Source organism: Equus caballus, chromosome 9 (assembly GCF_041296265.1).
Source record: "Equus caballus isolate H_3958 breed thoroughbred chromosome 9, TB-T2T, whole genome shotgun sequence".
NCBI lineage: Eukaryota > Metazoa > Chordata > Mammalia > Perissodactyla > Equidae > Equus > Equus caballus.
This window is the reverse complement of record NC_091692.1, coordinates 90691099-90713539: the sequence shown is the minus strand read 5'-3', so window position 1 is coordinate 90713539 and position 22441 is coordinate 90691099. Positions and strand designations below refer to the sequence as shown.

Here is a 22441-nt window from a genome sequence, read left to right as displayed (position 1 = left end):
CAGTCCTTCCTGCTCATCCAGGGGTTCCACGTCCAACCCCAACTGCAGATCGGGGGCTGCTGTAAGGCCACCTCACGTCCAGCCATCAGGGTCTCTGTAGACTGGCCAGGACCTAGGGGGACACAACTCCTTACATGTGGGATGTACTTCATAGTTGAAAAAAACCTTACAAGGGGCCAGCCCAGTGGCGCAGTGGTTAAACGTGCACGTTCCATTTCCGCGGCCCCGGGGTTCACCAGTTCAGGTCCCGGGTGTGGACATGGAACCACTTGGCAAGTCATGCTGTGCTTGGTGTCCCACACATAAAGTAGAGGGAGGTGGGCATGGATGTTGGCTCAGGGCCAGTCTTCCTCAACAAGAAGAGGAGGATTGGCAGCAGTTAGCTCAGGGCTAATCTTCCTCAAAAAAAAAAAAAAAAAAAAACCTTACATAACCACAACAAGTATCTATTGAGTATTCCTCTTATACCCAGCCCTGAGCTAGAGAAAAAAAATGGTGAATAAGGCGTATAAAAACCCCCTTGTGGAGGTCATAGACTAGTAGGGGAAATAATAAATTAACTCTCCATGAGAATTATTCGTCTGCTCAAAACCCCCCAGTGGCGCCCATTACACTCAGGAGAAACCACATCCCAGCCAAGGCTCAGAGGCCCCACGTGACCTGCCCCCACTTCCTCTCCAACCCATGCCAGCCTCTCTCTTGCTGGCTCTCACTAGCCTCCTGCTGCCCCTGGAATATGCCAGACGTCCTCCTGCCTCAGCGCTTTGGCACTGGCTGTTCCCTCTGTCTGGAGCACTGTTCCTCCAGGCGGCCCCAGGGCTGATTCCCTCACCTCATTCCAGGCTCTTCAACCATCTTCTTCCGACCGTCTGTCCTCCTTCCACCCCACTCTCCCCTTCCTCCCAACCCTGCTCTATTTTAAATACAGCATTTAACAGTTTCTCCAATAATATAGCATGCATTTATCTATTATACTTGTTGTTTATTCTGTCTCCCCTATCAGAATATAAGCTCCACGGGGGTGGGGACTTTTGTCTCTTTCACTCCCTGAGGGTGTGCCAAGCCTTAGAACAGCTCCTAGCATATGGCAGGTGCTCACCACGCTTGTGAAGTGAAGGATGAGCTGGAGGAAGGAGGAAGGCGGGGTGATGGGAGAGCCATTTACAAAGGGGACCTCTTGTCACCCGGGCAGGTCACAATCAGGTTAAGGAGTGATAGATGAAGGGGAGGTGGAGAAGGGAACAGAGACAGTGATGCTAAAGAACAGCACAGCACAAGCAAAGGTCTGAGGTGGGAAGGGGTTTGTTAGACTGCAAAATAAGAAATGAAAAAAATAATAGTGTGGCTGGAGCATAGTGAGGGGGATAAGTGTGACATGAGATGGTGTTAGTGAAACAGTTAGTAAAACACCACCAGCCAGTGGTGGACCTGAGATCTTCCCCCACCTGTGGGTTCACCTGCGGCATCCTTACTCGAGACCTGCAGCGTGCAGAGTAGGAACCACCGGCCATGTGTGGCCAGGGAGCGCTTGAAATGTGGCTGGTGCCGCTGACGAATGGCACTTTTTATTTTAATTTAAGTATAAATTTAAAGACTGATGCTCAATTCAGTTATTGGAAAACTTGCAAGAATGTTTGAAACAACCTGGGTTGTTGTGAATTCACTTTTTCCACTGCAAATTTTGTGAAATTTAAGTGCAAATCAAGTCATTCCAGTGAAAAGATAGAGTTCGAATAGAGATGTGCTGAAGGCGGAAAATACACACCTTTCAAAGACTCAACATAACACAGCAATGTAAACTATCCCATCTTTTTATAGTGACTATATGTTGAAATGATGTTTTGGATCTAGCGTGTTAAAGACCAGACATTAGTAAAGTGAGTTTTGCCTGTTTCTGTTTACTTTTGCAATATGGCTGCTGGAAAATTTTAAATTATATCCATGGCTTGCGTTGTACTTCTGTTGCTCAGTGCCGCTCTCCACTATGAGATGCTGAAAATCTCCAGCTTGTCTTATGCATACTGGTCTCCCCGGTGCCCTGCTCAGGGGGCTGGCACAGAGAAGGGGCTCCCTGTGATTTTCTCCAAGCCCCGACTCCCGGGCCGGCTTTCTCACTCCCAGAATCCTCCTGCGGCATTCCATCTTCCCTGGAATAATACAAACCCAGGCTTTGCCAGCCAGCAGCTCACTACCTGGAAGGCACTGCTATTTATAGATGATGCCATCCGTGGGAAGTAATAGTTCCTCAGAATTCTCAAGAGTTTGCCTTTCGATTAGAGCCCAGCCTGGTTGGGAAAGTGAAGACCAATTTGTGAGTATTTTTAGGCCATCCAATATACAGTCGGGGGCGCTGAAATTCAGATCTGCTCTCCCCCAGGAGGCTGAGCACAGCTGCAAAGTCAAAAATGGGCTTTTGCACGAGGAAAAATCATTAGCTTCTCTGTAAACAGGCTCCATGGAGAAAGTGGGCGCACAGGTCTGTCTGAGGGAGGGAGGGATGGATGGTGCAGGCGCTGGGGAGGCATCTCTCAGGAGGAAGAGCAGCAGCCCTTTCCAGGAAGTTTGGTAGGAGCTGCTTGGAGATTGCATTCCCAGCTCATTCTCTTATTCTCTCGCTGGTGATTTCTGAACATTGCTTAGTGCTGATTGAGAAAAATTACAAAAATAAAATTCATCTTTGAGATCACCTGCTGCCCCTCCCCCCCCACTCCAGGATCAGAGGGTTCAGAGGCACTGATGTGTAATTCTGGGTCTCCGTGCAAAGACATAGAGATAGGTAGCCTCCTGTCTCTTCCTTTTCTTCGAAATTATGTTGAGTATATTTCACTGGAAGAAGCAAGTTGACAGGAAGTGACTCATCCTCCACTTTGCTCAGTGATGGGCAGCTCCTTCCACGTTGACCGATCTCACTATGAGCCACAGCCAATGGGAAAACACCGAACTGCAAGTCTGGAGACTGTGGCACCGATTAGCTGTTCTTGGGCACAAAGGTCTGGGTTATCACTCTGGAAAAACTGGGCCCCAAATAGTTTCCCTTCCTCCTCACCATACCATCTGTGAGGAGAGCACTGTTGACCACTTCCTTCTTCACCTCATACCTCCACTTCACACACAACTTCTGAGGGGTTCTTTCTAACTGAAAACATCCAGTGACCCCTCCCCATCCAAAGGATCTCTGGTTAGGAACTGGGGATTCTTCAAGCATGATAGCTAAAATGCAGAAAGCTGAAAAATATGAAAGAAAAGAGACATGGCGATGTGGTCTAATACGTTACTAAGTCGTTATCACATTTTAAAACACCGCACTAAAGAAAAGTCTCTAAAAAGCTGCTAGAGAAGACTTCACATATGACGATGGCAGAGTAAATATATTTCTGCTACCTTCTCCTTCCAAAAATTTCCCCCAGTAACAAGAAGAACTACAAAAAAGCAATGCATTCCATCTTCAATGAAACTAAGAGACTTCTTAACGCACTCTTTGGGAAAATGGACCACAGAAGGAGGAAAGCAAACGACTTAGCAGCGAGAACATTTCCAAGCCAAGCGTTAGCAAAGAGAGGAATCAACACAATTCGCCCCTCCAGGAACAGAGAAAGGCTTAGCAACTGAGAGTACTGGCTATCGAAAGAGGCAGAAGGGAGAATGGTGGAGCGGGCAGCTGAATACAGAAGAGCAGTTGAAAAATGTGAATGACAACAATTGAGATCAATGGGTGCCCATCCCCACCCCTGTCGTACCCTCCACAGGTTTGAGTTCCTGGTGTTTGAACTGAGTATTGAGTCTACACTTTGCTGAAAGCAACTTCAAAGTAAAGGCCTGTATATGTAAGGGGGGAAGTGTCCACAGCCCCTTGATTTGAGGATCTTTCTACAGAAAACTTAACCTTCACCAGGAAAAGACCCACAAATCGCTAACGAAATGTCATCTGGCCCTCTGTTGCCCTGCAGTGGAGCCCCCAGTACACTCAAGGCTTGCATCCAGTCTTAAGCATCTTACTCATTACTATGAACAGACAATTGAGAATTATTGAAAATTGAAGAAATCATCCTACTCGAGAAAAGAGGGTTGAACAAAGAGCAAAGAATGCAGAGGCAAGAGAATTCAGGCAGAGAGCATAGAAAATGTCAAAGAATATAAAATTAATATCCTCAGAGAAATAAAGGGAGATATTATAATCTATAAAATAAGAAAAATGCAATCATAAAAAGGTACATTCAGAGAATAAGACTTCTTGGAAATTAAAAATATGATGACTCACATTTAAAAAAAAAATCAAAATAAGAACTTGACAATAAAATTTCCCAGAAAGTAGAATAAAAAGATAAGTAATGAACAATAGAAAAGGAAAGACAAGAAAATTAGAAGATCAATCCAAGAGCTTGAACATCCCACTAATAAGAGATTCCGGAGAGTTTGGAGAAAATAGAAGGGAGGACATTGTCACAGAAAAAAAATGCAAGAACACTTCCTAGAATGGAGGTGCACAAGTTCTCTCTGAGTAATAAGTAAAAAAGGAATTACAAAAGTCCAAGTCCCAAACTAAAATATATCACTGTGAAATTTCAGAACAAAAGAAGATCCTAACTGTTCTTGTAGAGAAAAATTACGTTAAAACATATGGGAATGTGAATGGCATTGACTTCTCCACTGGAACACAGGGAGCTAAGAAAATAGAGCAGTTGCTTCAAAATTCTAAGGGAAAATAAGTTACACCTTAAACATCCATAGGTACCCAGATTGCAAATCAAGTGTGAGCATAAAATAAAGTTTTAATATGTCAAGTCTCAAAAATGCAATTACCACTCACACTTTCTCAGGAAGCTACTGGAGGATGTGTTCCAACAAAACAGGGAAGTAAACCAGAGAATGGAAAACCCACTGCAGGGAATGGTGAAGGCAGCCACAAGGACTGTGGGTGGTGGAGGTCTGGGAACACAGCTAAGGAGTACATTTAGAGAGTGATGAGTCCCAGATGTGAACAGGAGGCTGGAGGCACCAGGAGACCCTAGGAGAAAAAGACAATGGATAGAGTGTTTAACAGGTTTGACCATGTGGAAAGTTGACCCAGCTCTATGTGGTTTAACAGAGCTGTTATAGGGTATGAGAAAACTTAGCCAAATGACAAGAACAAACACATAAACAGTGCTTACTCTTTTCCAGGCACTGTTCCAACCATTTTACATATGTGAAACTAAGTAAATGACAAAATAGGCAGTTATTAACTCCAGGAAAAATTTAAAACTTTGTAAAAAAAAAAAAAGAAAAGAAATGTAGTCATTGTACATAGCCAGGACCAGGGTTGGATAATGTGTATATAACTATAGTAATAAACACAACACGAATTTGAATTTAAAATGTGGCATGACTATTTTGAGAGAATAAAGTAGAAAAAGTTAGAAATAACACAATTCCTTATTTACCATAAGTGGAAATCAGTAGAAAATGCCTAAAATTTGACCTCATAAAAAAACGTAGAGGCTGGCCTGGTGGCGTAGTGGTTAAGTTCCCATGCTCCGCTTCAGTGGCCTGGAGTCTGTGGATTCAGCTTCTGGGCACAGACCTACACATGCTCATCAAGCCATGCTGTGGCAGCACCTCACATACAAAACATAGAGGGAGATTGGCACAGATGTTAGTTCAGGGCTAATCTTCGTCACCAAAAAAAATTGTTTTTAAAGAAAATTTAGGATTATAAAGTTACCTATTAGAAGAAACAACTAAAAGAGGTGGCCTGTGGAGATGGGGACAACGGTGAGTTCTGTCATACACTTTTAGCCCCGTGGTGGATACTGTTGGTCCTTTGCCTGGATCCACATTGGGGGTGCATCTGCTCCCCAGCTGTTGTAAGGAGAGGTTGTTAATGCTCACAACTGCACCCTTTGTCAGAGACTTCCATTCAGCCAACAGGAACAACCACATCTGGCAATGTCTAGGAAGTTATGCCTTCCCTCTGAGGACAACCACTAGCCAATGACTGCCTGATATGGAGTACAAAAACCTGTCTCCCTTCCCTCACGGTGGGAGAATCCCAGGTTCCGATCATCCTTAAGAGCTTCCTGCGGGATGAGGCTGTGCTTAGACTTCAGCTGAAGCCACCCTTTTAGCTCAGCTTCTTCCTCCACCTGTCCTGCTTCTTTCACTTTCTAGAAGATTTCTCGACAAATCACTTGCACGAGAATCCTTGCCTCGGGCTCTGTGCTTCGAAAGTACCCAAGCTCAAAGAGTTGGTGCTAGGGGCTCTATGAAGCCAAGGATAGAGTTGGATCACTTGAGAGCTGTTAGCAGTGAGGACCTCATCACTGGCTTTAGGTGGCTTATTGCTAGCAGACACATTTTTAAATCTTGAACTGAAAGATTTCCCTTAATCCACTAGGCCTGCAGAAGTGGCCTACCCTCCTTTTTAGAAGACAGAGCCCCTACTTGATTGACCATTATACTGAAATATCAATTGAGTCTGGTGTGTTTATAAGATAATGCTTGCTCTCCTCAAGACCTGTCACCACCCCCCCTCCTGGTCACTGGACCAATAACTAGGATCGAATTCCATCTTGACTCCAATGGATGGATGTGCTGTAGCTACTAAGTGAGAAAGGTGTTATATACCAAAGAAGCTGCAGGACCTGTTCATCCACTAAGCCAGGAGATAAAAGTGTCCAGAGGAAGGATATACATAAGTATAGAGGCAGGGGCAAATGGTTTGACTGGTTTGTCAAGGGCCTAAAAGGAGCAAAATTAGAAGACTGGGGACAAAGAGTTCTGGGGATAAAGCATGTGAATGAATCTGTGGGACAGAATCTCTGTGAGGCACATAGTAGGCCCTCTAGAAAGCATCCTGCAGAAGCAGCATTAACCAACTGTGGGAGAGGATGATTTGCCAGGACAGGTCACCTGGCCTCTGCCATTGGCCACCCCAGTTCTATGCAACATATGCATGAATAGAGTAGTCACAATGGCAGAGCTGGAGGCCGTGCACGGGCCAACAGCACAGGCTTCTTCTCGCTGAGCCTGATCTAGCTACTGACACACTGAAAATCTGACTTGCAAACAACAGAGATTCATGCTGAGTGCCTGATACAGGGCCAACCACAAGGAGACCCACCAAACTCTTCATGGTAGTTTACATCTCAGTCCTCTCCAGTCTGGAAAGGGTAGCAACTTGGCCTATCCTTTTTCCATTCATGTCATACGGGATGGACATGTGTGCTGGGTAAGAGTTTGCCTTTCCCACCACAGGGGCTTGGTTAGTATCACTAGCTGAGGACCCACAGGGGTCTGATCTGCTGACAAGGGGTCCTCTGCATAACAGTGCCTCAGACCAAGGGACACACTGTGTAGCAAAGGAATTATGGTCCTCACATGACGTGGAATCCACCAGACCTACTGTATACCATATACCACACCATCCAGAAGCTGCAAGCCGCATATGCTGGTGGAATGGCCTCTCAAAGGAGCAGGTGAAGCACCAGCTTAGAGATGACCTCCTGTGAGGATGAGAGATACACTCAAACCAACGGCCATTGCATGGACGTGTGTTCCCAATGGTTAATACATATTCACTGGGAACCAAGTGGAGGAAGTAGGAGTGGCCACATCCAGAGATGACCCACTGTGAGGATGGGAGAAACACTCAAACCAACGGCCAATGCATGGACATGTGTTCCCAGTGGTTAACATATATTCACTGGGAACCAAGTGGAGGAAGTAGGAGTGGCCACATCCAGCACCACTCTCTGTCACTCATTTGAGGAATCTGACTTTCAATCCCTGCAACTTTAGGCTCTGTGGGATTGGTTTGGTCCTGGTTCCCAAAGTGGAGGAGGGGACGCGTCTAGCTGAGGACAGAGTAAGATCCCCCTAAATCTAAAGCTGGGGCTATTGAGTGGTCAGTTTGAGCTCCTTATAACAGTAGACCCGTAGACCAGTATGGCATTACCGTACTAGTGCGGGTCATTAGCCCTGACCACCGTTAAGACGAAGTAGTCCGCTGCTACAAGGCAGGGGCAGAGAGGAGGGTGCATGGCACTCAGGCGGTCCGCTGGGCAACTCTTGGCTCTCCCATGTCCTCTTTTAACTGTAAACGTGAAAATATAAAACCACGACCTGGTGAGTTATAGAGACCAGGAGTTCAGCCCCCTTAAGAATGAGCGTCTGGATGACCCCATTGAGAAAGTCACTTAGCCCAGCAGAACTGCCACCTGAGTGACAGGAGATCTAGAATGGGCAGAGGAGGAGGTGATGAGTGATTGATATGGCCTGGATCCAATTGCAGCAGGGGGACTGTCGTCCGTCCCATTGACCTTCCTCATCTAAATTTCCTCAGAAATCATGACCAATCGGAATACCGGAAAAGTTGTGCACGGATGAAGTAAATTTATTGTGAAAAGTCAATATATCTGGGCAGAGGAAGATCAGACTATAATAGACGCGGGTAGTGCTCTGTCCAGATCCTCTTTACTAGCCAGTACACCCGTCTCCCAGTGGTTAACAGTTCACATCTGCACCTTCTAGAGAGAATCATCTTCAGCTGGTAAGAGCTACTTCACCTGGAAATACCTCAGAGACTCCGTTGTGTCCCCCAGTACAAGGGCCAGGCCCTAGCCAACAACTGATGGATACAGAAATGCTTGCCTCCAGGAGGAAGAGCTCCAGGAGTTCAGGCTGAGGCTAAACTTCACCTGAACCCACCTGCCTAGCTCCTCCCCCTGCCCCATCCTGCTTCTCTCACTTCCTGGTGGTTTTTTCTGGAGACCACTTTCTCAATAAATCACTGTCGTAAGAATTCCTTTCTCAGGCTCAGCTTCCAGAAAATTCTAGGGGACTTGACCTAAATCAAGGACTATTTTACTTTTACAACTATCCATGTGTATACTTTGATAACAATAATACATTTCTAAAATAAAAACTTCTGAAGAGCTAAAAAAACAAAGGCCCCATATTAGTTTCCCTAGGGCTGCCATAACGAAATACCACAAACTGAGTGGCTTAAAACAATATAAATTTATTGTCTCACAGTTCTGGAGGCTAGAAGTCTAAAATCAAGGTGTTGGCAGAGCCACGCTCCCTCCAAAGTCTCCAGGATAAGATCCTTCCTCGCCTCTCCCAGCTTTTGGTATAACTCCAGTCCATACCTCCATCTTCACAGTGCCATCTTCCCTCTGTGTCTATGTCTAAATTTCCCTCTTCTTATAAGGACACCAGTCATATTGCATCAAAGGCCCACTCTACTCCAGCCCTCATCTTAAGTTAACTAATTACATCGGCAACAACTATGTTCCCAAATAAGGCCCATTCTCAGGTGCCAGGATTAAGACTTCAGCATATCTTTTTGGGGGACACAATCCAACCCAAAATGGTCACCTATAAAAGAATGATACTCAGAATAGTAATGATGTTTTGCCAGCAACACAGAAAGACAGAAGACCAGGGCGCATGTTCTAAATAATGAAGTCAAATCACCTCCAACCTTTACCTAACCCAACTAGGAAATAAATTCATGTTCAGACATTCAAGTGCTCTGAACATGGACCTACCTTTTAGGAAGCAAAGAAGGATGTGCTCTAGCGAAATAACGGTGTAACCTGAAAAAGAGGAAAACGTGGAATGCAGGAAACAGAGGTCCCCACCCAGGTGAGGGTACAGGGATGTCCGGGATGGTGGCCCTGCCTCCCAGAAGGAAAACTGGGTCAACCTGGAAAGGAAGATAGCAACTTTAATAAAAAGTCTCAGTAGAATATTTGATTGGATGGAGCCCTTGGGAAAAAAAAATATGGAGGAAAATTATACAAGATATTGCAGAACAATAACCAGAAATTTTAGGAAAAAAGAAACAAGACACAAAAATTATACAAGAAAGGAAATAAAATGATAGGGTACCACCTGGCTCTGGAGCAAACTTTAAATTGTCATAATACTGAAAACCCTGTTCAAAAGTCAAATAAATGTTGTGATATAAATTTGTTGAGAGAGTATATAAATATATAAAAGAGATAAATCCTAATTAATTATAGCAATACATCAATAGATAATATCTAAATGTGCAAAGCTAAAAGAGTAATAAAAGCACGTTATTTATAAATACAGAGATAACCACTGAAGGAACAGCTCACAGAGTTAAAAGCAATTGCCTCTAAGAAGCAGGACAGAGGTGGAGAGAGCAAGCAACAGCTGCTCTTTTCATTATAAAAATGTTTTATTCTATCTAATGTTTTAAAGCCATGTGACCTATTCACATTATTAGAGAAGGCCTGGGTAATTCACACATAACTCCCCAATCAGGAAGTGTCAATACTGGGATTTGACCGTGGAACTATTTGATGCTTAAGCCTGACTCTTTCTGATATACTTTGCTGCCTACTAATTAATAGGCTCTGTGACTTACCCTCAAGACACAGAGGTGGGGGCCGGCTCCGTGGCCGAGTGGTTAAGTTCCTGCGCTCCGCTGTGGCGGCCCAGGGTTCGGATCCTGGGCGCGGACATGGCACTGCTCGTCAGGCCACATTGAGGCGGTGTCCCACATCCCACAACTAGAAGGACCTGCAACTAGATATACAACTATGTACAGGGGCAGGGTTGGGAAATAAAGCAGAAAAAAAAAAAAAAGATTGGCAACAGTTGTTAGCCCAGGTGCCAATCCTTAAAAAAAAAAAAAGACACAGAGGTGAACAAAACTGTCCCAGTCCTAAAGGACCTTCCAGTCTGTGCGGGAGCATGGAGACAAGATACAGATACAATTAAAATGTGAGGCAAGTAAGGCCAAACCGGAGGTATATATACGGCTTTATAATTTTACAAAGAAATAACCTTGAACGTAGCTTTGAAGACTTTCATGATCTTTCCGGAGAGACAGATTGCCCAGGGAGAGTGGGCAGTTCTGCCAGACCAGGAAAATAAATTCCTGTCTCCTAAGATTGTTTACCCCCCAGGGCCTCTTTGAACGTAGATTCAGGTAGCTCTGCAGCTTCAGCTTTACGGGTAAATGGAAAGACCAAAGGTCCAGAGCCTGGAGCACGGTGGAATCCGAGGTGTAGGCTGTAGCCAAGGCTTACCTGCGAGCCGAGACTTCCGGTGTTGGATGTTGCTAAGACACGCTGGTAACGAACATGTCATAAAACAAATGGAGGGGGGCTTTCTGAGTCAGTCTGCTCCCACACTGAGCTGAGGGAGGAGGGCAGGGCTGCTTTTCCAGGAGCAAGCTAGGAAGAAAGGGGGATGGGGCTGTAAACTCTCCGTATGTAAATACAGAAGGATGAGCAAAGGCTGGCAGAATGCTGGATAATTCTCTGCTGTAGGTATACATATTCTGAAGGCAGAAAGCAACCATTACAGCAGAGTAAAAACTGGAATGTGGAACAGTGGGGAAGAACGTCAGCAAGTAGAACCAGGTCAACGGAAGAGCAGAACAATCCAGCAGAACTGGAGCTAAGATGGAAAACAGCTTTTATCTCATCCCAAAGCTCACCATTTGGTCTGCACCACCTGGAACAAAGGCTTGAGAAAGATTTCAAAGGTGCTCGCTCTGGGCTTCCGGTGAGCTCTGTGACCGATGAGCAGCACCTGCTGCTGATCGCAAAGAGGGAGATGTTGGCACATTCGCCCTATGTTGCCCGTCCTGCCTTTAGAGTTTCTCAGAAGATGGGTTCACTCCTCCCCAGGATCAACATTCTAAGTGTTGGGAAAGATGTATTTTAAGACACAGAAAACAAATGACCCTATTATATTCTTTTCACATGGCCACAGTGCATCCTGTGTTACCTATACAAAATGGACAGGCCAAACTCAAGTGACACTTTTCATTAAAAAAAAAAAAAACCTCCTTGTTGACATTTGTGTCAATTTCCATCCAGTTTTATGTACGTGAATACACTCTCAAACTTAGGGTCATGTTTAGGTGAGAAAACTGTGACATGCATAGTTTTCATTCCACAGTTTGAGTTTAGTTAGTCTCAACCCAGCTGAGGATTTTCTTTTATCAGTAACCTCTCAAATTGGTAAAGATCTATTTAGAAGCTATAGCTGAATGTTGGAAAAGCCAATGAATTAAATGTGCCCATAAGAAGAGTGAGCTGCCGTCAACTCTGAACTTTGGAATAATTAAACATTTCTTGAAATGCTGCCCTGAGACAAAATGGAGATCGGTCAACCAAAGTTCTACAAAACAAGCTTTTGAACCACCCAAACACACACACACATGCACACCACAACTGCAACAAACTGACAAATCGTTAAAACCAGTGGTTGGTCAATCAAGATATTTGATCATTTACTAAAACGGTCCTTCAGCAAATGGGCCAACCATCAAGTTGGGTTTCAGTGAATGAACTTTCATCGAGGTGAACAAGAGACCCCTTTAAACGTTTTGGAGTTTGCAGAGATCTGGGGTGGATGTGACCATTTTGCAGAGGAACTGAAGGATTCTAGAAGGAAAACACCTGAAACTCTCATCCCATTTAGTTAAAGAAAACTGCTGGGTTGAAATGGGATAGTCCCAGACAAAGTCTTCTAACAGGTAAGGACACCAAGGTCCCCAGAAAAGATACTCACTCTGAGGGTGAGGCAGAAAGGGACTGGACTAGTGTCCTGAACAGAGCCCAGAGAGGGGAGATGAGAGATGCTTGTCTGGAGCCAAGTTATAGCTAAACATGGAAGCCACTCCAGATGCTGTCATCACTATCAGTCTCCATCAACATCAGTCTTCAGCTCCCCTGGCGTGGACATACCAATGGCTCCCATGGAGATCTGGACCAACCAGACAGCCAGCATAACAGGGGATGCAAGTTCCCATTGGACAGCACCTTCTGCCAGTGACAGAAGAAGCTGTTGGAGCTCTGACTTTCCAGTTCTCCCTCTACCTGGAGTTTACAAGCAGACCTGGCCCCATGGGATAATGCAAATCCCCAGAGTTGACTCTAGAGACCTCTAATGGGAGCTATAGACTTTGTGAGAAGTATGGGGAATTCTGTGCTTAAGCTATTTGCAAAAATAAGGGGAGGTATTTGCACCCCAGCTGGTGACACAAACCAAACCCTATAAAGAATGGAGCCTGCATAAAGGTTTGTCCTGCCGGGGTGTGCTGAATGTGACAGATGAGTAGAGAAGAGATGCTCAAGGGACTTCTGTCATGTTGCTTTGGAAACACAAGTAGAAATGATAACTGAGTCCTTATACTTCATTTTTATTGAAGAGAGAAGATAAGCCAGTAAACAGAAGAATAGTATGGTGAGATCCTTGGACTTTGGGGAAAAAAATGATTCAGTGGCAAAATTATAATACTCCTGCGATACTCATCAAACTTCAGTCTTTTGCAAACGACCTTCACAATTTTTGTCATATCTATGTGCTACACCACCTACACTATGATTTACGTGATATATATTAATTGGCTAGCTTTTTCCCAGTTACAATCTTTGTATGAAAAATTCTACTTTATGGGTTTTATGTGGTGGCTATTATTTTTCTAATATAGATTCAATTTAAAATGTCCATTTGTGTAGCACCAAAAATCTTCTCAAATACCCACCTTTGGCATGTGTCCCATACTGTAAGAAACACTGGGACAATGCAAAGAAAACATGCTGAGGATCAGCTAGTCACGTATTCAAATCCCCATCCTGCCAACAGACCCTCCATATGACATTATTAACTTGACCTCTCCAACCCTCAGTTTCCTCACCTGTGAAGAAGAGTGTAATGGACACCTATTGCCATTTCTGCCTGGTGCATTCTTCGAGAATCACTGCATGCGTGCATGCTCCTCCCTTCCTGCCATCACCTCCCCACAAGGGATTTACAGCAGTCATATCTTTGTTGAAATATCTTTTCCCTCCAGCTGCAGCTGATCCATCCCTTTTCCTGGGTATTTTGAATTGAAACAGAGAAAATGGTTGTTGAGTTATTAAATCCATGACATGAAAGCTCAGGACAGCCATGTTGCTGCCATGGTTTTTTTTAGTGGGGTGCAGAGCAACTCTTTGAGAGAGAGAGAGAAAGAGAGAGAGAAAGAAAGGCATAAGGTGCGCATTGAGACACTCAAAGAGGAGCAGAGACGGGGCAACAGTGAGGAAGTCCAGCCAGTTTTGCATACTGGGTTTGAAAACCCCCCTGAAGTTTGCTAATTCTCACTCTTGGGATGCATGAGACACTCCTTTACCTTCAAAATAAATCCCCACATTTTCTGGGATTTAAATTAGTTTGACTTAATGTCTACTTCTTTCATGAAGAGGAGATAAAGTTAACGCATCGGCTTAGTAACTTCCCATCCAGGTTCTTTGCAGATTCAGCAGGAAGAAATGGTTAAGGGGACTCATAATGGGCTCTCAGGAAAGGACAGTTATTATTATCTCTGTGACATCTTCATCCCCCTCCACCCTTTCTGACTCCTGAGGACCAAAGAGAAAACAGCTCTCAGGGGTGAGAGAAGATAGTAACAGGAGAGCAGGCTGTGGGTAAGAAACACAGGACCCTGGTGAAGAGGCAGGTAGGATGTGCAACAAAGCCCATGAGGAGAAGCTACTAATGAGCCTCACGGTATTATTAGACAGGAAGTGCCAAGTCTTTGTGTCTGTGATGTCCCCATCTCACTTTCTAGGGCAAGCGTAAGGGTAAGAAGGACACAGAACCAAAGACAAATTTTGTTTCCCATGCCCACCAGCTCTGTCACCCTTGCATCCGGGCTGAGTTTGCTTTATAAGCAAACAAACTGGGAAATTGCCACCCAGGTCCTGGGTCATGGTGAATATAAGTGAAAGAAACAATGAATCTCCAAGCAGCAAATACAAAGCAAGTGCCCAGGAAATGTTTGCTTCCTTCTCTCCCTCCCTTCTTTCCCCCTGTTGTGTGTTGCAGAAAAGTCTGGGCTTTGGAGTGGTCACTTAGAGGAGACAGAGGGGACTGGAAGGCACCCTCTGCTTTCTCCACCTCGGTAAGCAGCTGTCTCGACAAGGTGGCAAAGATGGCCACAGCCTCTCTTCTCCGTGGGGCCACCTGACTTGTTCCGTCTGCTCCCACCCTCCGCCCTAGCTCCGTCTGGATGGCTCCTTCTTACCCATCCTGCTGCAGCTCCATCTTAACCTCCTTGGTGAAGCTCCCCAGTCTTGTTCACAGACTGTATCATGATTCGTAGTTACAGATTGATTGGTTTGCTCACTTGTTTAATTGGTGCTTCTCCCTCCTCCTGCACATCTGTTTAGACATTTCTTGGATTGCTCTCCCCTCCCAGCTCCCAGAGAAGCGTTTTCTGCCCTCCTTCCTCTTTGCCCTGTTGGCCCTGATGTCCGACTTGGTTCTTCTCTCTTTCCGGTGGCCGGCTGGGCCGAGATCCCAGCATGTCTTGCAGCTGCACCTGTCCCAGTTAGGACAGAGGGAGAAGGAGGTGCAGAGAGGGTGGCTGGATCTCTCCCGGGCCCCTGACCACCTCCACTCCTCCACTCACCCTCTCAGGAGGTTATTCTCAGCACACGTTGTCCCGTGGCCAAGCCAAGAGCTTAGTCCCTGTGATGAGTTGTCCCAGAGCCGCCACCTCAGAGAGGAAGGATTCGAGTCACTCAGCCAAAGGCTCACTGGACACTTCCTCTCTGTTGCTCGGGACTCGCCATCACCAGTGAACCCTCTGGAGAGGGTGCCTCAATGTAAAGAACATGGTCTAAGGAGGCTGAGCAAGAAGTCCAAGACCTCCTGGCAAGATGGGGATGGAGCAGAGAGGCAGAGCCCGTGTCCTTTGTGGTCTTTCTCCTGCACTCACACCAGGCCTTGAAACCAAGTCAAGACACCATTGGTGCTGCCCTTTAACTACACATTTGCTGTTACTGATGCCTGAGGCTCCACCATTAGAACTTAAACCCTTTGGCATCAATAACAATGATAACTGATGTTAGCGTAGCATTCGTTACTGTTCACAAAGCTCTCCCACAGGCTCGCCTTCTGCTTTACTCATAACTAATTAACAAAAATCTGGAAGGTATCATGATATCCAATGAATTAGTCTCCTGTGGCTGCTCTAACAAGCTACCGTAAACTTGGTGGCTTAAAACAATACGCATTTATTATCTTCCAGCTCTGGAAGTCAGAGGTCCAAAATGTGCCTCATTGGACTAAAGTCAAAGTGTCAGGAGGGCTGCATTCCTTCTGGAGGCTCCAGGGGACAATCCGCTCATTGTCTCTTCTAGCTTCTAGAAGCTGCCTTCATTCCTTGGTTTGTGGCCCCTTCTTTGATCTTCAAAGCCAGCAGTGTAGCCTCTTCCACTATCTCTCTCTCTCTCACCTCTGCTTCCATCATCAATCTCCTTCTCCCACTCCTCTCTCATCTCCTGGCTCTCTCTTTTAAGGACCTTTGTGATAACATTGGGCCCACTCCAATGATCCGGGATAATCTCCGCATCTCAAGATCCTTAATTTAACTACATCTGCAAAGTCCCTTTTGCCGTGTAAGGTCACATACTCACACTTCTAAGGATTAAGATACAGGCATCTTTGAGGGGGACTGAATGCTGCCTACCACACCTAACTATTAGACGCGAAAATGGAGACCTAACCTCACAGCTCACATCTGGACCAGTCTAGAACCCAGCTGTTTCCATTTCAAGTCTGTGCCCTTGTTCCTGCTTCCTAGAGTTCACAGAACGTATTCCTCACAGTAACTCTGCAAATCATTGTAGGAGGGACAAAGATGAGCTGTATCTAGCCATTTGTACTTCAGTGTGAAATGGCTTCGAATCCATCTTGAAGTACACTTTTCCCATAGAGGGATGGAGCAGGGCTGAGAGATGGGGAGGGGGTGGTGGGGAAGACGAGAGAGAAGCCTGGAAAGGAATGTAAGGAAGTGCCAATGAACTGGGAATCTCTGAAGCACGCTGGGGCTGAGAGCACCTAGCCACCTCCATCCTCCTTTATCTGATTTCCTAACAAACATTTATTGACCATTTACAATATGCTAAACCTAGCGTGGTAGACCCAGCCTCATGCCAGGAGATAAGGGGAAAATTCAAGTTCAGAACATCTCAGACTCACACAGTTAATAAAGATTTGTGTTATGAATTAATGAATTACCAATTTTCTACTACAATTCAACAACTTTCATAAACAAGAAAGATCAACCTGACCAAGTCCCCATTTTCCTAAGATTGAGTGGCCTCAAGTTTATTTCTGGAGAGAACCTACGGTTTCCTCCAAACAACTGAGCATGTGCATTTCATAGCTCTGACTTGAAGCTAAAGGGTTTTTTTCCTTTATCTTATTGCTTTTTTTTTTTTAGCAGATCATTTTCTGCCAGTGCACAGACATCTGGAGAAAGGAAAAAGTCAAGAGGATATTCTCACCTGGGAGACAAAAGTGAGTGGTCCCATCCCCCACCCCAATCATTTCCCCACATCCCTTGTCCTTGCTTCACTCTACCTGCAAATAGAGAAAAAATCTATTTGTAAGAAAATCATCTTGACTCTCAAAATCTCATCTCCCTCTTTTCCTTTTTCCCAGAGCTCCCTGGTAGTTCAACACCTGGGCATCAGGAGAAAAAAGGAGATCTTCTGGAGGATTTGGGAGAAGCACTGAGAAAGCGGGTGGCCGAACGACCAACAGGCTGCACCAGAGGCCAGGCCACTCTAGTCCAGGCTCTGCCCTGCCGGTCACGTGGCAGCGAGCATGTTTCTTAATTTTCCAGTCCTCACTCTCCTCATCTGTAAAATGATGAAATGACTCTCCATTTTCAGAATGTTGCAAAGCCCCCTCATCCAGGCTCTCCATGTACCTTATTCACTACTGTGAACCCAGGATCACTTTTCAGGGCCTCAGTAAAAACGTGTTGAATGAAAAGCAAGGATGTCTATGACATATTATTAATATTATAATATATCAGATAATATTAAGGTCTGATGCCAAAAGGTGAAATTAAAAGGTTTAGGAAGCAGTGGAGTCCAGACACTGACTGACTCCCTGAGTGTTTGAGTCAGAATAAAGCTGGCCAATTGTTAACCCGGGCATAAATAGTAACAGTGTCACTGCTCTGGGCATTGCTGCTACTATTTTATTAGTATTTCCCAACTACTTCATGCTTTTCAAAACGTTTTCACAGATTTTGTGCATTTCACCCTGCCTAACCACATCAAGGCGTTGGCCACATGGCTACACCGTTTGTGCTTATAAGGGGTCAGAAGCCCAAAGGACCGAGATGCTGACTGTGAGCTCACGCCAACAGTGAGCGACCCAATAGAGACCACCTCGAGCCTCTACCGTCTCCAGACTGCTGGATGGTGGGAGCTCTTGCCCCCACCCACCCCACCCTCCCTTAGTCCAGGGCTTCCAGAGAGGAGACTGAGGCAGCTGGAATTCCTAACAAGCAATTCTCCTCCAAAGTGCTCAGTGGCCGTGAGGATCAACCGCTCAGTTCCAGGACTGTGCCCAGCCAGCTGCCAACTCTCCTAGAACTGTGAGTTCTCAAATGTGGGGCGCAGTTGACCACTTACAAGGGCCAAGGACCCTGCTGGCGGGAGGTCCAGTCCGATGCCTTGGAGGGAGGAGCTGGACCTGTCTCCTGGCAAAGCACAAAAATGGTGTAGAATTTATGACATTCAACCCTGGTGTGTTTAGACTAGCAAAAGGAGGGTTGTCATTCTCTTGCTCTGTCTCCCTGTCTCCCCATCTCTCTGTCTCTGTCTCTCTCTCACACATATACACAGAGCCTTCGAGGCTGATTCTTTCAGATATTGCTCACCTTTTACTGTAGAAGCAGATGCTCACAGTCGGCTGAGAGGATGGTGAAATGCAAAAGTGACATAAGATTTTCCAACATCCAGTTATCAAAACCACTTGGATCAAGAGGGCTGAAATGGGGGCAAGTTTATGTTGTGAAGAGGGCTGCCACCAGGCAGGGAATTCATAACTACCATTGGCTGACTGCTTTCTATGTGCGAGAGCTTTCATTACCACTTTCTCATTCGCTCCACAGAGAGTCATAGAAGATAGACATGACCAGCCCCGTTTTATAGCGGAGAAAACCAAGGCTCAGAGAAGCTAAGTCAATCGGTCAAGGCTACAGAGCTAGTAAGGGCAGAGCAAGATTCAAACATGGGCTGATCTGATCCCCACGCTCATAGTCTCCCCACTACAGTATGCAGTGAGCATAGAAAAAGCTTCATCAGAAATAAGGAGGTTAGATAAGGCATTCACCCACCCTCCTCCCCGGGCCCCAAAGCAAGAATTTGTGCTATCTTCTTCATTCCACAAGTGTGTGTGGAACATCCACTCTATGTTCAGGCTACAAAGGTAAGAAGCGGGTCTATGAAGGACATGGCGAGGAACGGCAAATGCCCAAAGAGGTCAGGGGTGAGAAGGGGTCTGTGGGCCACAGAGGAGAGGCCCACCCACAGAAGAGGTGACACATTGTGTGTTAAAGGATGGGTAGAAATGTGTCCAATAGTCAAGGAGACATGGCATTCTGGAGGGGACACAACTCGGGCAAAGTCGTGGTGGTGTGGAAGAGCATGGAAAGTTCTGGAAGCCATGTGCAGTTTGTTGTTGAGGGCAAGTGATGTGAGACAGAGCTGTAAGGTGGTTGAATCAGTCACTATAGCTCACCCCACAACAAACCTTTCATCCCAAGAGATCAGCGCAAGCAGATTCTTCACAAATTAGCCTCAGAGTCACCAGTATAACTAAGAACTATGCAGATTTGGGAGGGGCTGATCCCAGAGATTCTGATTCCATAGGTCCCAGCTGGAACCTACGAATCTGAATTTCTAATTAGCACCCTGGCAATGCTGGTGCTTCTGGTCCCTGGGGACTAACCTTCGAGCAAAGCTGGCCTAAGCCATCTTGATCACTTCATCCCCCCTTGCCAGTGATTGGTGCAGGGATGAGCATGTGACCCAGTTCTGGCCATGGAGAAATGAAGGGTCCATTGGGAAGGTTTCTGGGAAAGCTTCCTCTTTTGTTGGAGAGAGCCATGGGAACAATCTTTCTTGTTCCTCTAAATAGTATCTTGTCCAAATGTGACACTTGAAACTTCTGTAGCCGTCTGGCTCCTAATGTGAGGATGAGCTAGCACCAGGGACAGAGGACAGAGAAGAGTGAGCACCTGGATCTCTGACACCATCATCAAGCCAGCGGGAGCCCACCCCAATGGCAGGGGATTCTGTGGCTCTGACTAGTCAGGGAGGGGAAGGGAATGTATCTCAGCCATGATGGAGGCACAGAGTTAAGAAGGAACTTGGTGGCCCCTTGGAGAAAGAGGAGGCGGGCTCTCTTGCCTTGATCAGAGGAGGGAAAGCGGGGTGGTTACAGAGGGATCTGGCTGGTCACAGAGTGTCCTGAAATCCGGCTGGAGGACAAAGTCTTGACCAGCAAAGAAGGAGGTGCCATCGAGGTTCTGCATTGGGCCAAGTGCATGATGAAATGGGTGTTGGGGATGCTTGCTCACTGAGATGATGTCCCCTGTGGGGGAAAGAGTAGAGAAAGAACTGATAGAATAATTATTACAGTGACAGTTGACAAGCACCTATGGGTGTCAGGCAATATACTCACCGTAAATTCCAACTCGGGATGGTGCATCTAGTGAAGGGCATGTGCCATACTGGACGTGAAGGGTAAGTTACGCCATGTAGTACGGCTGGGCTGTGTCACACCCAGAAGGAGTACACCATGGAAGGGGTGAGTGGTGGGAGGAAGTGTCAGAAAAGGAAATTTTTAGAAGGGAAAGCTACCTCGCACTGAGTCTTGAAAGATAGGTGGGTGTCAGCCAGGTGAAATAGTATAAGAAATCGTGAGGGCATTCCTGGCAGAGGGTACCACTTAAGCAAAGGCATGGAGATGTGAGATGGCTGGATGTCTGGAAGCACCAGAAGCTCTGGAGCGGGTGAGGTTGGGGCTAGGAGACGGGGAGGCCAGGTAAGCCCTCCATAGCATGTGGGCTTTCTCCTCTGGACCCTGGCACCATTAGATGATATCAGACTTGAAAATGACTAGCCTAGACTCGGGTCTTAGAAAGATCGCGCTAGCAGCAGCATGGAAGGTGGAACAAGGGTGCGAAAGGGGAGGATGAGAGAGATGCTTGAAATTAGACAAATTCTTAGACGAGAGGCTAGGACCGTGTGGCCTCTGGGCTTTGTGTCATCTAGTCACCTGTCTACAGACATCCCAGAGTGGACTGTAAGCTCTTGAAGAGCAGGGAGCAGGTCCATTTATTTATCACTGTGTTCTTCACACTTAGTAGTTGCTCAATAAATATTTTGTGGATTAATGAGGAGACAAGCACTGCAGAGGGCATCTCATCAAGTTCCTGGTGCATGTTAGTCCCTGTGCCTGGTGCCGGGCACAGAGATGGCCCTGAGCAGGGATTCTTGACCTTTTTGTTCCATCAACCCCTTTGGCAGTCCAAGAAACTGATGAATGCCTTCGCGGAACGGTATTTTTAAAAGAGTAAAATTTAAGATTAAGAGGGAAACCAATTAGACTAAAATGTAGTTACCAAAATATTAAAAACGAAAGCGGAGGTATAATAATATATGTGCATCTTTATTAACACATTAAATATGAGATTGAGCAGCTGTCTCATAACAACTATAATTTCCAGGTAGTGCCAGTAAATGATATTTTGAGATATCTATAATGTGACAGGAAAATATATAAGATTTCTGTTGGTGGTGAAGTCTCCAGTATTACAAACACGACTGTAGTCGTTGCTACATTCAGAGAAGCAGTGCATGAGTTTTCGGGCAGAGCACTTCTCAGCATGTCCAGCAACGTCAGCATCATCTAGGAGCCGTATGAAGGGGAGATTATCCACTCAGACCTACTGAGTCAGAGACTCTGGGGTTGGAGCTAGAGTGACTAGCTCACCCCAATTTACCCAGCAGGCTCCTCATTTTAGCACTGGAAGTCCCACATCCTTCAAACCATTTAGTCTCGGGCAAACCAGGATGGCCAATCACCCTGTGGAGGCCCATCAGTCTGTGCTTAAGGAAGCCTCCAGGTCATTCTGCACATTTGAGAACGAGTGACACAGAAATTAGTGAAATAAAGACGAAACTTCCATCCAACTTAATGGAAGCCCTGAGTTCTACCAATCCAGGGAAAGAATCTCCAATTGAAACAATGTCTCTGCCCTCCAGGAATACAGTTTTCAGAAGAGGAAGCAATAATTAGACAGACAACTGCCATTCAGTGTGAAAATAGCCGGGAAAAATAAGCCCAGGGGGTGCCGGGAGCTAGAAGCAAGGGCATCTTTCCAATAAGATGCCTCTGTCTAGGGAGTAAAGAGGAGGGCTGGAGGAGGAGAAGGAGGAAGAGGAAGAGAAGGAGAAGAAAATAAGCCGATATTCATTGAGTGCTTAACTCTCTAAGGCTCTGTTCCTAAAGCCTTACAGGGTGTTCAAGCCTAACAACCTAGGAGGCAGGAGTCCTTAGATCCCCATTTAACAGACCAGCAAGGGCTGGGGACGGTGCCATAACACAGCCT

At 45.9% G+C, this 22441-nt stretch overlaps 1 long non-coding RNA gene across 1 annotated transcript; it reads right to left on the bottom strand.

Annotated features, from left to right (window-relative positions):
- Positions 1-1793: 1793 nt before the first annotated feature.
- Positions 1794-5595, bottom strand: LOC138915475 (uncharacterized). Its single transcript, XR_011421462.1, has 3 exons — positions 5421-5595; positions 4808-5005; positions 1794-3225 (listed from the first exon to the last, which is right to left on the bottom strand). It is a non-coding gene; the product is annotated as an uncharacterized lncRNA (long non-coding RNA).
- Between the last annotated feature and the right edge of the window lie 16846 nt (positions 5596-22441).